Below are 17,346 nucleotides of genomic sequence, written 5' to 3' on the forward strand. Positions count from 1 at the left end.
AGCTTGGGAACCCATCGCATGGTTCGTGCTCTCACTCCTTTGGGACGATAAAATCTCAGCTGAAATGTATTGATTATTCAATGCAGTACTCCATTTCGCTCTATGTTTGCATAATCTCTTAAACCATGAATGGTTCACTAATCCATATTCTGTCAACATTTTCCGCCATGTCTCTTCAAATTCAGTCTTATTATAACAACCGTTGAGGCATTTGTTGAATAAGTTTCGGAACGGCCGATCACCCTTTAATTTCCCAAAGTAAGATATGGTCTTTTGTTGAATGTGCCACTGACATAGACGATGTCTCGTTGCTGGATAAACCTGTCACCAGTTTACCATTATTAGCATTAAAACTTGTGGTTTTCTGCATGAATAAAAATGGTGACATATACATTGTATGCCCTAAATGTTACAACCCTAAGGAGTAAATGTAACCGTAATAACAATCCTTAAATGGTCTTAAGACAATATGGCACAATGTAACCGTGTTAGCTTATATTGCTACACACTAAGATGGTAACATTATGACACGTTCTCCTGTAAACAAATATGTGACCATGTTTATGCAAATATGTTATTATGGCGACAATTGTATAATCAGACTAAGATAGGTACATATGTATGATAAGGTGGTTATATTCACCCATTATGTTAACAAGTTAATAATATTGGTACCTTCCTCAAACATAGGTACATATCTTTGATAAGATGATTGATATATGATTAATTTATACCATTTTCTCTTTTTTTTTCTCATGCATTTTGACTCCGTTTGAGACGGTTTTGCGGGTCTTACTTTTCATTTGGTATCCCAGTTCCCTACTCTATGTGATCATATCCGTCTTGCAGGATTTGGGGCGAAAATAGAGGAATTGGAGCAAGGGAGACAGATTGAGAAGATAGCATGAAGAAGAGAAAAAAGGAATGCTGAGAAGAGGTTCCCAGCCGGTAGGCCGGCAGCCGGTCAGTCGGCTGGGACCCTTCCACACTTGGCCAGGGAGCAGAATTGAAGAAAAGTTTACAGGGAACTCCCAGCCGGGCCACCGGCTGGGAATACATGACGAAGAGAGAAAATGAAGAAGAAGTCACAAAGAGCTCCCAGCCGGCACCCCATCGGCGGCCGGTCCATCGGCCGTGCACACCTGATGACTTGGTTTTAATTCACAACTTACAAAGAACTCCCAGCTGGGTAGGGCGCCGGCGGTCGGTCCACCGACTGGGACACACCCTCAGCATTTTGACTTTCTTTGTAATTTCCAACCTAATTTCCTTGTAAACTATAAATACCCCTTCCCTTAATCATTTGTACACATAACCCTAGATCTGAAATTATTTCCCTAATTTATGCAAACTCTCTTAAGCAAACTTTAATCTTTCCTTAATCAAACATTAATTACTTAGTAAATTAGCTTAAAATTAGTTGTTCTCAATTGTTTACATTTGTATTGGGTTGTAATTTGAAGATTGGTGAAGAATATTCTTCTATTTAATCCAAGATTGCAACTTTGTCTCTTAATTGGTATAATCCTTCTTCTACTTTGTTCATCTTTCAATTGTTTACATATTTAAGTTGTTTAATTAGTTTATCTTACAAACATGCTTTCCTTTACTTGTTACATGTCAAAGCTTCCATCTTTTATGTTGTTTGTTACCAATATATGTGAGTAGTGCATCATTAGGATGGAGGGGGATCTCATATAGAATTGTAGGAGAGGATTATGACATAGGGAGGTTGAATTCCTTGAGTTTATGGTTGTTGATTTTGTCATGCACATAAGGTGTTTGTGAGAATGCTTGAATGAGGATTTAGGCATTTGAACTATCTTTTCTACTTGTTGGGTGAGAACTTGACTAGTAATTAGGAAACAAATGATAAAATTGGGGTTGGGTTAATTAAGTGAGGACTTAATCAATCTTAACTTAGGGGTTAGTCTCATATCGAGAGATTGGGTCTTTCCTTTGCTTATGCTCTTGGATTCTACCGTTCTATTTGTATTTCCCTCCTTACCTATATGTGTGAACCTGATATCCTAGTTCTTTTAATCATCGTCTTTCACCATCTTAAACATTTATTTGATTTTCTATTATTCTAGTCTATTTCCCTTAGTTAGTTTAAACCAACTTCGTTTCTTAATCTTGAACTAAACTAGTAGTTTAACAAGCAATGCTAGAACCATAACACCGTCTTTTGGGTTCGACCCTCACATCTACGACGAGTTCTCGTTATACTTGCGAGGTTACAAATATAAGTTTTGTTACACAACAAATTTTTGGCGCCGTTGCCGGGGACGACGATATTGGATAGGATTATTTGTTTTCATTTAGGCTTAGTTCTTTTATTTGTTGTTTATTCCCCCCCTTTGTCCTAGTGCAATCTTTGCATTAGGACTATTTGATCTTTTGTTGAGTGCATGAATAGGTGCTATATCGGACCTCTTTTCCCACTTGATTGTGAGATCAAGAAAACATTTCGGGCAAGAAGAAGACAAGCTCTATCGGCGATACGAAGATCTCCACCTTTTGTTAACGCACCAAACACCCAAACTTCCACAATTGAGCACCCAAATACACTACCCTCTTCCTCCACCCTAACTTCTCTATATTCCACACGGCTTTCCACCATAAAACTCTCCAATCAATTCTCCACAAAACTCACCAACACATTCACAATACTCCATCCATACCAACAACACCAAATCTCCATGAAATAACCTAGTAAACGACGATATGGCGGATCAACCTATGGGATACTATAATAGCCCGGATCTCAACTGAGCTTGTTCGACAATCGACTATGGAGCCCTTGCTCCCAACACTTTTGAGCTTCGACACCATGTGATAAATTACATGCAACAAGATGTGTTTCATGGGATGAAAAGTGAAGATGCCCATCAACATCTCACTACATTCAAGGAGAAAGCGGGTTCTATCAAGCACAACAGTGTAACCAAAGAGCAAATACTCCTAATGCTTTTCCCTATCACCTTGAAAGACAATGCTAAGAAGTGGTTGAATTCTCATGAGCCGGGTACATTTACCACTCGGGAGGCTTTATCTAAAGCTTTTATCAACAAATTCTACCCACCATCTAAAACCGCAAGAATTCGCCATGAGATTCAAACCTTCAAACAAATACCCATGAAAACTCTAAGTGAAGCTTGGGAACGTTTTAGGGATCTCCTCACATCTTGCCCACACCATGGTATCCCAAAATGGATGACCACCCAAACCTTTTTACAAACTCTTGAACAAAGGTTTCAGGACAAGATAGTGGCGGCATCCGGTGGTAATTTTGATAACATGAACAATGCTCAAATCACGGAAATGATCCCAAAATATTTTCGAGATGGAGAGTAGCTATGCAAGGGATGTGGAATACAAGAGTGAGGGGCCTTCTAGGATAGAAGCGGAGTACAGGGCTGAGTTGGATGACTTGACCAAGAAGTTTGAGTAATTCAAGATGGAAAAGAAGCAAGGGGAATTAAAGCAAGTCCAAGAGGGCGGACCTAGTCACTCTAAGGTGTATTATGTCCAAGAGCCTAGGTATCCTCCTAGGAATTATCCTCCCCAAATGAATTGTAACTATTGTGGCGGTGTGGGGCATACAATTGAATATTGCACATCAATTCCACAAGATGACCAACAAGAATGCTTTGTTCTTCAAGGGCAAGGTGCACCAAGGGTCTCTTATCAACGCCATGAGACCTTCTACTGTGCCTTTCCCAACCAAGATCCCAAACTTTCTTATGCCGGGTAACCATTGGACCCCAAGTATCAATAACCACAATACATGCCTCCACCAAAGCCCGATCATTCTAGACAATACAATCAAAATCAAGGTCAAGGCTCCAACTATCGGAGTCAAAGACAACATGACAATCCCAACTGCATTCCACCATATCAAAGAGACAACTAGCACAACCAACAACAAAACCCTCTATTCCAACAAGGATATCATCAACAACAAAACCCTCAATTCCAACAAGGGTATCATTGATAGGTCCATTTTATATACATTTTAACCCCCTATATTAGCTCTATTTTACATTTGCACTAATGTTAGTGCTTGTGAGCTAATTCCATGTTCTAATTGTGTTTGCTTGTTTTCATTATGTTTTGTAGGAATATAAGCTTTTAGTAGCTTTTTCCCGTCAAATTAGCAATTACCCAAGTTCACGAGGCTAATGAGAGCAAGTCTTGACCATGCAAAGGTGTTTCGGGAAGCATAGGGGCATTTTGGGAATAAATTTGGAAACCTGAGCAAGAAGAAACCAATCTTAGTTGGTGGATATGTAAAGAAATGAAATACAAGTAAAAGCCCAAGCCATATGCAAGCATTGGATGCCAAATGATGCTTAGGATGCCTTAGACGGACGCATTAAGAAATAAGCATCAGATTCCACATCAACAATAAGTGCAAAGTTAAGACGAATTTAAGAGAAAAATGAGAAAATTCACGGCCCCGATCGGGGTTACCCCTCTGTAGCTTATTTCCGTTACTCCCTTCACTCCTATAAATAGAAGCTTTGGTCGACACTTCTTGGACACTTCTTACATACTTTCTACACCACTTTTATACTCTCATTTTAGTTCTTAGTTTCAGTTAGATTATTTTTTCTTTTAGCATTTTCATTTTGTTATAAACAATTTTAATTCAAGTTATATATAATTTACATATTAAGTTATTTATATTTGTATTGTTCTTCAATTCCATTTCCATTTCCATTTCCATTTCAAGGTAATTATATTCTTATTTTCATTATGTTCATCATTTCAATTGTCATTAGTTTAGTTTACATTTACATTATGCTAGAGTAGTCTACCTTGTCTAGGGAATGAAGGGAGCCATGCATAAAAAGTATTTGTAACATGATAAACTAGGATGTTATAATATCATTTCATTGTTTCTATCACATGTTTGTATCGTCACGTTTAATCTTTGTTTAAAGACTTTATTCATTGATTAAGTTTGTTAATTCATTTTATAAGTCGAGAGGCACGGAATCGGATTAGACTAAGCATGTGTAGTAGGGCGACCTAGTCATAAACAAGAGTTTCTCTAGGACCCGGTCTATGGTTGACACTAATATCGGGTGAGGTGGGTGTTTCTAAGCCTAAACAATGATTCATCAACTCCTACGTTCAATTTAAGCATTTAAATAATTTTCATGTGTGACCCGACTTCCCTAGACTCCTTTTATCATATAGTTTACATCTTAATATTTGCTAATCATCAAACCAACCAACAAACCAATTCAAACGTAATCGACCTTGATAAAATTCAACCCATAACAACTAATTTATAACTCCCGTCTCTCTGTGGATTCGACCCCTACGTACTACATTAATTTGTGTCTAGGGTATTTATTTTTTCATAGGTGTGCGATAGACTATCAATCATCAACAACAAAATCCACCATTTCAACAACCTTTCAACCAACAACAACACTCTTACCCACCTCCACAAAACCAACAACAATACATTGAACTACCAAACCCCAACTCCTCTCTTGAGAAATTTTTAAGGGAAATGGATGCAAAGGCCGAGAGAAGAGAGGCTCAAGTGGGCCAATAATTCAAAAGCTTGAAGACCGAGCTCTCCAATGTCGAAGCACATCAAAGGACATTTGACTCATATATGGCCAATCAAAGCCCCTCTTCCTCACAAATAGTCCCACATTCATTGCCTCCTCAAGGTTCTCATCCTAGGGATGGACCACCACCACACCAACAATCTCATGTGGTAACCTTGAGAATCGGGAAAGATTTAGAGGATCCTTACAAGGATTATGAACCAAAAAGAAAGCGGGACAAGATGAAAGATGGTGAGGAGAGTCCACCTCTCTCACCCACAAGTAGAGTTGACATCACTAAGAAGGGGAAGGTGAGTGAATATCTTAAAGATGACGAGAACTTTGTTTTGGAGGAAATAGTGGTTGAAAGAGACCAAGAAAGAGTGGTTTAAAGAGACAAAGGTAAAAGAAAAGCATCAAATGAAGTGGATAACACCAAGCAAGCTTCCACTCCCGAAAAGACCTACAACCCTCCAATACCATTTCTTAATAGAAGTAGTGCAATGAATGAGGAGAAGAAATTCTCTAAATTCTTGGATATGTTGAAGAAATTTGAAGTTTCATTACCTTTCACCGAGGTAGTGACACAAATGCCACCTACACCAAATTCTTAAAGGACGTTTTGACAAATAAGAGGAGCATTGGAGGAGATGGTCTAGTGGCCCTTATGGGGCAATGTAGCGCGGTCTTACTCAATCCCATGCCGTAAAAGCTATAAGATCTGGGTGGCTTTTCTATTCCGTGAATGGTGGGTAATGTGAGTATCAAGAAGGCACTTTGTGATCTTGGTGCTAGTGTTAGCATACTTCTGCTCCCTATTGCAAGGAAGGTTGGTTTGCATGATATGATACCTACTTCTATGACCTTACAACTAGCCGATAGGTCGGTACAAAGATAAATGAGTGTCATTGAAAATGTTCCGGTTAAAGTGGGCAATTTCTATATTCCGGCAGACTTTGTGGTTTTAGACATTCCAGAAGACCAACAAACTCCTATTATCCTTGGGAGGCCCTTCTTAGCAACCGGGGATATCAAAATAAGTGTTAAGGAAGGGAAGCTCACTTTCAAAGTGGGAGGAAATGTGGTTGAATTTTCCTTGACCGAGGCAATGTCACAACCAATGTTTGAGAGTGTCTATTTGGTAGACATGTTAGAAGAAGCAATTGAAGATGCAAAGGATATATGCTCGGTGGAGCATTTGGAAGAAGATTATGAAGCTTTACCACCAATTCTTGATAAAGATGAGGGTAAGAACTCTCTAAAGGTAGATCTCAAACCTTTACCCCCTCGCGTGAGTATGCCTACCTCGATGAGGCAAACTCCTTCCCCGTTATCATTAATGCAAACTAATGGCATCTCAAAAGGAAAAACTTTTAAATGTCCTCAAGGAAAACAAGAAAGCCATTGGGTATAGCCTTGATGATCTCACGGGAATCGATCCTCGAATATGCATGCACCGCATCACACTTGAGGATGGATTCACTCCTTCCGCTCAACCTATGAGGAGGTTGAATGAGAAATGGAAGGAGGTGGTGAGGAAGGAAGTTGATAAGTTGCTTGAGGCCGGAATCATATACTCCATCTCGTGAAGCAATTGGGTAAGCCCGGTTCAAATTGCCCCAAAAAAGGGCGGTATGACCGTGGTTGAGAATGAGGAAGGTGAACTCATCTCCACCCGACCGGTCACGGGATGGAGAATGTGCATTGATTATGGAATGCTCGAGAGACTTGCAAACCATGAGTATTTTTGCTTTCTTGACGAGTATTTCGGGTTCTTCCAAATACCCATACACCCGGATGATCAAGCAAAAACCACTTTTCCTTGTCCTTATGGTGTCTTCGCATATCGGAGAATGCCAATTGGGCTTTGCAATGCTCCCGGGATATTTCAACGAGCTATGATGTCTATCTTTTCCAATTACATTGAGAAGTCTATGGAGGTGTTTATGGACGACTTTAGTGTCCATGACACCTCATTTGATGATTGTTTGAATAACCTATCCCAAGTGCTTCAAACTTGCATCCAATACAACCTCAAGTTGAATTGGGAAAAATGCCGTTTCATTGTGTAAGAGGGAGTGGTTCTTGGTCATGTTATTTCTAAGAAAGGGATCCAAGTGGACAAGGCTAAAGTAGAGGTGATTGAGAAACTTCCCCCACCCACCAATGTCAAGGGTGTGAGGAGTTTCTTGGGTCATGTGGGGTTTTATCGAAGGTTTATCAAATATTTTGCAAAAATTGCCAAACCCCTCACCTCACTTCTTGCCAAGGACACTCCCTTTTATATTTGATGAATCTTGTATTGGAAGCTTTTGTAGGCTCAAGCAAGCCTTGGTATCGGCTCCAATAGTGCAAACACCCAATTGGGACCTCTTCTTCGAGTTGATGTGTGATGCAAGTGACTTTGAATTAGGGGCGGTCTTGGGTCAAAGATAAGACAAGAAGCTTTATGTGATAGTATATGTAAGCAAAACCTTGGACAATGCTCAGTACAATTACACTACCACGGAGAAAGAAATGTTGGCGGTGGTGTATGCTTTTGAGAAGTTTCGGCCTTACCTTCTATGTTCTAAGGTAATTGTCTACACGAATCACACCGCTATCAAGCAACTTATGGTCAAGAAGGATGCTAAGCCGAGGTTCATACGTTGGGTATTGTTGCTACAAGAGTTTGATGTCACAATCAAGGATAAACCGGGATCCGAAAATCTTGTTGTGGATCACTTGTCAAGGTTGACAAAAGAAGCACAAGGAGATGTTAATTATGGGATACCCATTGGTGAGTGGCTACCAGATGACTCTATCTTAGCTATCACGCACTCTGACCCTTGGTATACGGATATTGCTAATTACTTGAGCTCTAGCTTTATTCCGGAAGAACTTGAGAACCAAACTAGGAAGAAATTGAGATATGAGTCAAGGAGGTATGTGTGGGAAGATCTTTTGTTATATAGGAGATGCAATGATGGAATTTATAGAAGATGTGTCACTCATGAGGAAGGAAAAACAATTCTTTAAGCTTGTCATGACACAACATATGGAGGCCATTTGTCCACCTCTAGGACCCAAGCTCGGGTTCTTCATTGTGGTTTTTATTGGCCCTCCTTATTTAAGGATGCTTATGCTTTGGTCCACTCTTGTGATTCTTACCAAAGAAGAGACAACATTAGGAAGCGAGATGAGATGCCTTTGAACAATATTTTAGAAGTTGAACTCTTCGATGTATGGGGTGTGGACTTTATGGGGTCGTTTACATCATCATTTGGTATCCAATACATTTTGGTTGCGGTGGATTACGTGTCCAAGTGGATAGACGCTATCGCCGCCCCTATCACAAGTGGTTTCCAAACTTTTCAAGGAGTACATATTCCCACACTTTGGAGTACCTCGGGCCGTCATAAGTGATGGTGGGTCGCACTTCATCAACCGCACCATTTATGCTTTACTCAAGAAATATGGCGTCCGAGACAAAGTGGCTCTTGCCTACCACCTCCAAACCAATGGGCAAGTAGAGGTGTCAAATCGACAAATCAAGGCTATTCTAGAACGTGTGGTGAATAAGTCTAGAAAATTTTGGAGCACCAAACTTAATAATGTGCTATGGGCTTTAAGAACCGCCTACAAGACCCCGATAGGAACCACTCCCTATCGCTTGGTCTTTGGCAAATCTTATCACCTACCTCTTGAGTTGGAACACCGGGCAAGATAGGCTCTAAAAGAGCTCAACTATGACTTGGATGAAGCGGGAAACAAGCGGTTCCTCCAACTCAATGAGCTAGATGAGTTAAGGTTGGATGCTTATGAGAACACCAAACTCTACAAGGAGCGGACTAAGCAATGACACGATTCTAAGATTACAAGAAAAGAGATAAGTGTAGGGGACAAAGTCCTACTTTTCAACTCCCGATTCCAATTATTCCTCGGGAAGTTGAGATCCCGATGGTCGGGACCCTTTGAGTTAGTGACCGTGTTCCCTTTTGGCTCCTTTGAATTGAAGAACAAAGAGGGTGAATGTTTCAAAGTGAATGGGCAACGAGTGATATTCTTTTATGAGGGTCAACCTATCGAGACCCGAGGTGAAGTTGAGTTGGAAGACCCCCCCCCCCCCCACCCTTGGGGGATGAGTAATTTTTATCATGAACAAGCAATGGTTTGGTGGAGTTCCACAAGAACCACCATTTGTACATAGCATGCATTTAGGTAGAAAATGGGAGAATTGAAACAATCATACTTGGAAATTTGAATTGATGACGGGATGTCATTTGGAAGAAGACCGGGGTTCAATGGCGAACAAGAGCATAACCTTCAATTGGCCAAATCCCGACTTGGTGAGTCGGCTCGGAAAGAGGAAAACACGCATTTCGAGGCCAATTGGAGAAACAATTTCTAAATTTGAAGGAAAATGAAGAACACACAAGGTAATGTACTCCCAGCCTGTGGGCAGGCAGCCTACACATACACAGGCTGGGAAGTTTCTGATGATGAATTATGAAAATGAAGGAAACAAAGTGTAGGGGAGCTTCCAGCCGGCCGCCAGTATGTGCACAAGCTGGGAAGTCCCTGATTTAAATTGATAAAAAGTTGAAGAATTATTGTGAAGAGTTTCCTAGCTGACAGGCCGGCCGCCGGTCCACCGGTTGGGAAAGCATGCCTTGAAGAAAAAGAGTGAAAATAACGTGAGAGGGGGTGTGAGCTGGTAGGCCGGCAACCGGTCCACCGGCTGGGAACACCCCCATGAGGAAAATGTTTAAATTTGAGAGGAAGGGATCTCCCTACGGTAGGCCATCAGTCGGTCCACCGGCTGGGAGGACGTTTAAAGAGAAATTGAGAATGAGGGTGCGTTCCCAGCCGGGTGACCGGCAGCAGGTCCCTACACCGGCTGGGAACATTCTGACTGATGTGTTGAAATTCTTCAAAATACCCTTATCTCCCAGCTAGTCCACCGGCAGCCGGTCTACCTGCCGGCTGGGAGTACTATACTCGTGCATAAACCACGAAACAACACACAAATCAAACATAAATGTTGACTTTATTCTCCCTCTAAAAACTTCCTTTCTCTCTCAAAACTCTATCAAATCCCACCAAACCTTAACCCAATTGCTCCCTTTCACTAACCTTCTCATCCCATCAACAATGTCACCGAAGAAAAGAGTCCGTAAGGGTGATTTAGCGCTTCAACAAGCGGTAATGGTGGCGGTGGCGGCTTCCGATACGAGTCCCGATCCGGATTTTCTGGGACTCCAATTTTGTTCCTTCAAAATGAAAGGTAAATTCGTCCTTTTTAAAAAGCGTCCCCTTCACCCTACTAATTTTATTGATAGCCAATCAATGCGGGATTTAGGGTTAGACCGCGTCACATTAGACCTATTTGAGGGAGTCGAGATGAAACAAATGTATGACATCCATGAAAAAACTTATGCCCGACTTACTTGGGAATTTTTGAGCTCCCTAAGAATCGATAAGCATAGGAAAGACGGAAAGGTGGCCTTTGTGCATTTCCGTCTCATGAACAAAGATTATTCCCTTACCCTTCCCACCTTTGTAAGGCATTTTAGGTTAGACCCGAACCCACCTCACAAAGCACCGGAGAATTTTGACCACGGTTCTATTTGGAAAGCAATATCTGGTCTTAATGGTCAAAAGGGGGTGAAGAGACCGGCTGCCACTAGCCATAATGCCGCCATACGAATTTGGCATCGCTTCATGGGTTGGACTATCTTTGGGAGGGATGAGCCTCACAATTTTCGAACGGAGGAATTAGAAATTCTTGGCTCCTACCTCCGTTCCAACCCCATGACCTTCAAAATATGCGTGGCACATCACTTTGCTCTTCACCTCCACAAATTAAGCAACGGACCGGGCCAAGTGACTCCAGTTGTCGTGGGCGGACTCATCACCCACCTTGCAAAACGTCTAATCCGGAAATTGAACTTGAACGGCATGAACTACATCTCTGGGGAAACAATGCTCACCAAAGACTATATCCAATATTCTCTTAATTGGATCAAAAGGAACCCCAAGGACCGGAATGAGTATTGGCAAATACGAGTCAACGGGGTAGACAAGAACTCAATTCCCCTTCCTAACCCAAACCAATATCCAAACCTTACTTATTGGCGTGAACGCCCGGTCACTGCCCGACCCACCTTGTATTACAATGCACCCTCCACTCCCTTCTTCTATGGACCGTTCAACCAACCTTGGTCCTTCCACCAAGATGAAGGGTCATCGAGTCAACAACAACCACAACATCCTCCACTACATCCCACACTCATTGAGTTCATGGAAAACATGAACTTGGGGATGCAAACGGCCGCAAGTGAGCGGCTTGCCATGCAACAATGGTTGGACCAGATATATTTTGACCAATCGGTTGCTCAATTTCCCGTGTACGACGACTATATGAGGAGGCAATACAAGCACTCTTCCGGCCTTCACCCTTCCTATTACCTTGCTCCAGATGGTGGGCATCCTATCGACGGGACTTTTGTCTACGGCGAAATCAACATTCGCCCGGACTATTTTAGTAACCCGGTCTTCCCCACTCCGGCTTGTACTCAAGGAGAGGGGCATGACGCCCAATGGTTCGGAGGAACCCCATCCATTTTCGGTGAAGGTGCCAATGCTAGTGGCTTAGGGGCGGGGTGTGAGGTGGATATCGATTTGACGATGGAGGGGTATGATATGGGTGGCTCCTCTATGCCCATGAACACGGATGATTTTATCCGTGAGGCCGAGTTTGGAGGTGGGCACGAGGATGAAGATTATGACGTGGACTCCGACACCGAGGATGCCTAGTAATGATAGCTACCCCCACTCCCACTCCATTCCAAATGCAAGTATGATCCCTCTAATCCAAATCTCCCATTCATATTTCATTTTCGTATGCATTTAGCTAGTTGTAAAATATGTAGAATTGTATGTCATATAGTTGCATTAGATTTAAATATTTGTAAAATATGTCACTAAAATATGTCACATATAGGATTGCATTCATATAGGCTAGCTTGGATCGTATTTCAATTTTTGCATTTAGTTAAAGCATGCATTACATTCTATTAAAAAATACTAAAAAATTGAAAAATTGAAAAATATTATAAAAACATGTTTTTCCTTTTCAAAAATGTCTCCTAACCACACTTTATCTGTCATTGGATGTTGTAAATAATAAGTGTGGGGAGGAGGCAAAAAAAAAAACACAAAAACAAGTTATTTACTTTTAAGAAAATCACAAAAACAACAAAAATATATTTTTCATTTGAAAAATTTCAAAAATACAAAAACATGTTATTTACTTTTCCGGTTCTCTCCCTATACTTGGTTCCATTGAGGACAATGTAAATGATAAGTGTGAGGAGGGAAATATCTATTTCGTATATATTTGTATATATTGCACATTTGTAAATAAATTTGTAAATTTGATAAAATTTCCAAAATTTCCAAAAATATAGAAAAACCTTCAAAAGACCAAAAATATTGCATAATATGTGTGTTTGGCTAACAAAGTGGCATAGGCACATTGACTATCCAAGGCAAAAAGGAGACAAGACGGCCGCTTGGTATAGACGTTCTTATCTCTTTCTCCTTTTCCGTTAGTTTTCTTTTTATATTGTTGTATAATATGGAGGAGGATGGGATTTTGTGTCTTGGATGTTCCCTTGGGGAACTTGTGTTGGTGTTGATGTGTTGCTAAGATTAGTCAAACTTGTTGCACGTTTCAATTAATGTTTGTTTAATTTTCGCATGCATTGTCCCATGTATATATGTGTCGGTTTTTAATTATAGTCTTGTACTTAGTTTGTACATAAATTTTTTGCTTGAAATGTCGTCAAGGGAGGGAAGTAAATACCCCAAGGATGAGTATGTTCCAATTGTGCCTTCCCCCTCCCTGTGGCTGGCACACTGACCACTTGGTTATTCATGGGAAGAGGAGTTTGTCCAATGAGTCTAGACCGCCTTTGAGACCAAAGACTGTAGGCTAGACCTAGGTCTCGACCTAGCTACTCATATGTGAGGATTAGAGCCTCCTAGGGTCGGTGCATTTATACCCGACCCCCATCTAGGATTGTGAGTAGGTCTCCTCGTGAGACGTGTTATGTTTAGACGCATAAGTGTGTCATTCCGTCCATAGACCGTGAGTTGCTTTCTTTTTATGCACATCTTATGAAACGAATTTGTTTACATATACTTGAACCTCACATAGCCTAAATGAACCTTGTTTTGACCCTTGCATAGTTCCCCTTTTGATTCACCCCTTTTGAGCCTTAGCCTATTTTATTTAGCATAACCACAATACAAGATACATTCCATAAATGACCTTCCTTGATCAAGAATAAGTCATGTTTGTAGTAGTGAGCTAGACGGTGTCTTGGGTCCTAGTTAGGGGATGACATATGCATTCACTTGGGTCGGAATATTGGTTTTTATTTGGCATTTGCACATAAATAAGAGGTTTGAAAAAGAAATGAAAAACAAAATAGAAAATTAGAAAAGTTTTGAAAAATATCAAAAAGAGATAGTTGTGATTGTAAATACTTGTTTTAGAAATAAAAAAAGAGCAAGCAGCACCTCTATTCATCATTTAAGGGGTAGAAAAACCCGCTGCTAGAATAAAGGGCATTTGATGTTTTTCCAAAGTGAGTCGGGTTTACACAATTTTTGCTTGATTTTGGTAAGCCAAATTTCTTATTAGGGTGTAGACGTTACTCATTTGTTGAAATAAGAGGAGAATTTCACATTTTTCCAATTTGAGTCGGATTTATGCAATTTTTGCATAGTTTTGGTAATCAAATCTATGTTACAGTATAGACGTGTCTCATGTGTTCTAATAAGAAGTGGGAAAAGCAGTATGTTGACTATTCTTGATTTGAACCTCACATATCCAAAAGTTGCTTGCAACAATCCCGTTTCGTCCTTCTGTTAGGTTCATATACCTATTATTAGACTCTTCTAATAGTGAACAAATTAACATTTTAATTTCTAGTTCTTTAGATCTAGTACATGCATAACAAAATAAGAGATTTATAAGAAAACAATGTCCCTTACATTGTTAATTTCGGTTTTGTGGGCACAAGTAAGGTCTCCTACCTTCACTTGTTCTTGAGCTATGATGAGTAATAGGATGATCCTCCAAAGACTCCAAGTATAGAAGCCACTCCTCTTGATTGCACCCAAGATTATCCCTTATCTCTACTAAATAATATTTGCTAGATATATGTTTAGTAGTTCACCTTAAAATTGATTACTAATACTCATATATTACATTAATAATATTAGTAATCTTATTGAACAAATTAGATCATCATTTCTCATGTTTTTGAGAAAGATAAAACAAAGTATGAGAGAGTTTGCATGTTTATTGAATGGTTAAGTGAAAGAATGAATATCAGAGAACAAAATCTCTTAAAGAGGAGGAGGGAAACCGGTTGGGTCAAGGGGGTAGTGCCAAATATTAGCATCTTACTTTTTCTTTTTTATCTTACCCAAAATGTAGGTGGGTAAGAAATAGGTAGTATAGGCTTGATTAATATATTCTTATCACATAAAATAATATAATCAAAACCTACTACTACTCCCTCCAAATCGGTCCACTTCATAAACTGGACTACCATTTTATTTTGTCAATTTGTCATTTGTCACACAATATGTCACATGTAGTATGTTATATGTTATTAATTAATTTAATGCATATTTATCACATAAATATCATTTTATGAATTAATTAAATTACATACAACAAACTGACTAGTGATACTTGATCATATAAATAAAATGGGTCATATGATTATAATTCACAACATCTTGTAATTATAATTAACCATTCATTCTTATTTCTATTGTTTCTCAAAAAGTTTTAGTAATAAAGCAGTTTTATTACTAAAATAAATCTTATTTAATCCCATTACAATAAGATATCACTATTCTCTCTCACAAGTGAATTGTTCAATTTTAAGGAATTGATCAACTTGTATCGTCATACAATTAATCAACTTTACAGATAAGGGCATCATCTTTTAGGTGTGACCTTAAGGGATCAACTGACCACCACCGTCCCACGACAGTAACGTCAAACTTTAGCAAGCCAATCATTACCGATTAATGTTGATCAGTTGACTATATAGTTGAATCATCCCTTACGTATTCTTTATATGAGATTTAATTATTATATTAAATCATGTGATCGCACTATTGTTGAGGACACATTTTCCAACAATCTCTCACTTGTCCGAGACAAGTGTGCATCACCAATTCTCTTATCCTATTACAATCTCCCACTCAATGCAAGGTGTCTTGCAGGTCGTACTTGCACTTGATCATATCTTGAGTGGTTTCCTCGATCTGGAGAGTAACTGTCTGACCGGAATTATCTACCATAGATACCTTCCGAGTATGGCCACGCATTTCCAGTTAACTACTCCTCGAGTGGCCTTGAGATTTCAAACAACCCTGACAAGGGGTGGACAATTCCTATTTCACTATTCCCTTTGTTCAGCCACAGTTCATCATAACCCAGAATATACCCTGTTTGACCTCATTTACGAAGTCGTAGAGTATAAATCAAAGCTAATCAGAAATTTGTGCCAACTTGGGCGAATAGTCTCTAGTCAAAAGAATTGACTCATAAGAATACTATAGTAGCTCTTGCCACGACCAGGCTTTATGAATTACCAGAACTAGATCTATAAGCGGTCACTGCCCAACAGAGTGTCCCATACAGTCTGCCTATGTGATCGACTAGTCATCCCATATGACTCTATGGCACTTGAACTTGCCATCAATCGCATCACACTCTAGTCACTTCGAGACGTCACCTCATATAAGTAACTAGGGGCGAATACCATGTCAGTCCAGTTCACTTTAATGGGGTTCAATTTGTCTCTACAACCCATTTGGATACGACAAGGTAACGGGTGAGTTTAATGAAACTCAAACGATAAATGCGATTATCGCATATGAATAGTCAATACACTATTACTACTTCATATCTTATAATCTTTAGTGTAACATTAACACTAGTAAAAATGCAATAAAAGTTTGGCAAGTGGATATACCCTATATCCATATATTCCAACTTTGTCAATTGTTATTTTCTTCTATTCAATGTTACTTCTAATAACTTGAATTTATCTCTAAGTATTTGTCTGGTCTTCTTACTAGACTTGGGCTCTTTATCTTGAAAGATACTCTCACTGTTATCTCATAACTTGCGATAAAGTCATTTGTAGAGGGATTCACCCTTAATCCCTACATTGACCATTTTATCACAATTTACTTAGATTCCTTTTGTAGAATTTGCAATGAGCGAAACTTAAAACACTTTTTTAGTCTCTTTCTCCTTAGTCAATAAGTCATCCTAGGATTTCAACAAATCCTTTTGGTTTGGAAACTAAAGTTTGTGTAACCCTTCAACACATAGTTTAGTTTATCATCCAAACATATGAACGAATCCTTATTTCTTCTCAAGAATCTCAAGGATGTTCTTTAAGGCTTTCACAAGCCATATCATGGGAATTATCTTGTTATTGACTTATTATGCCCTAGGCATATATCACATCATGGCATGTGCGTCTGTTGGCATACATGATTATTCTAATGGCGGAAACATTAGCAATCGATTTCATGTGATCAACAACTTAATAGGTTCAGTGAATGACTATGACTCCATCATAGTAATTCCACTTCCATCAACATGAATAACCCATTTAACCTTGTTGATGTACAACAGATACGAAAGATCTTATGATCATAAGACTCTCAACTTTATGCCAATATT

The 17,346-nt window shown here is 39.6% G+C and overlaps 1 non-coding gene across 1 annotated transcript; it reads right to left on the reverse strand.

Moving 5' to 3' along the window:
* Window positions 1-3,099: 3,099 nt before the first annotated feature.
* LOC141620735 (small nucleolar RNA R71) lies at window positions 3,100-3,206 on the reverse strand. Its single transcript, XR_012532026.1, has one exon. It is a non-coding gene; the product is annotated as a small nucleolar RNA R71 (small nucleolar RNA).
* Window positions 3,207-17,346: the final 14,140 nt, after the last annotated feature.

This window comes from Silene latifolia, chromosome 1 (genome assembly GCF_048544455.1).
Source record: "Silene latifolia isolate original U9 population chromosome 1, ASM4854445v1, whole genome shotgun sequence".
In the NCBI taxonomy this organism is placed as follows: Eukaryota; Viridiplantae; Streptophyta; class Magnoliopsida; order Caryophyllales; family Caryophyllaceae; genus Silene; species Silene latifolia.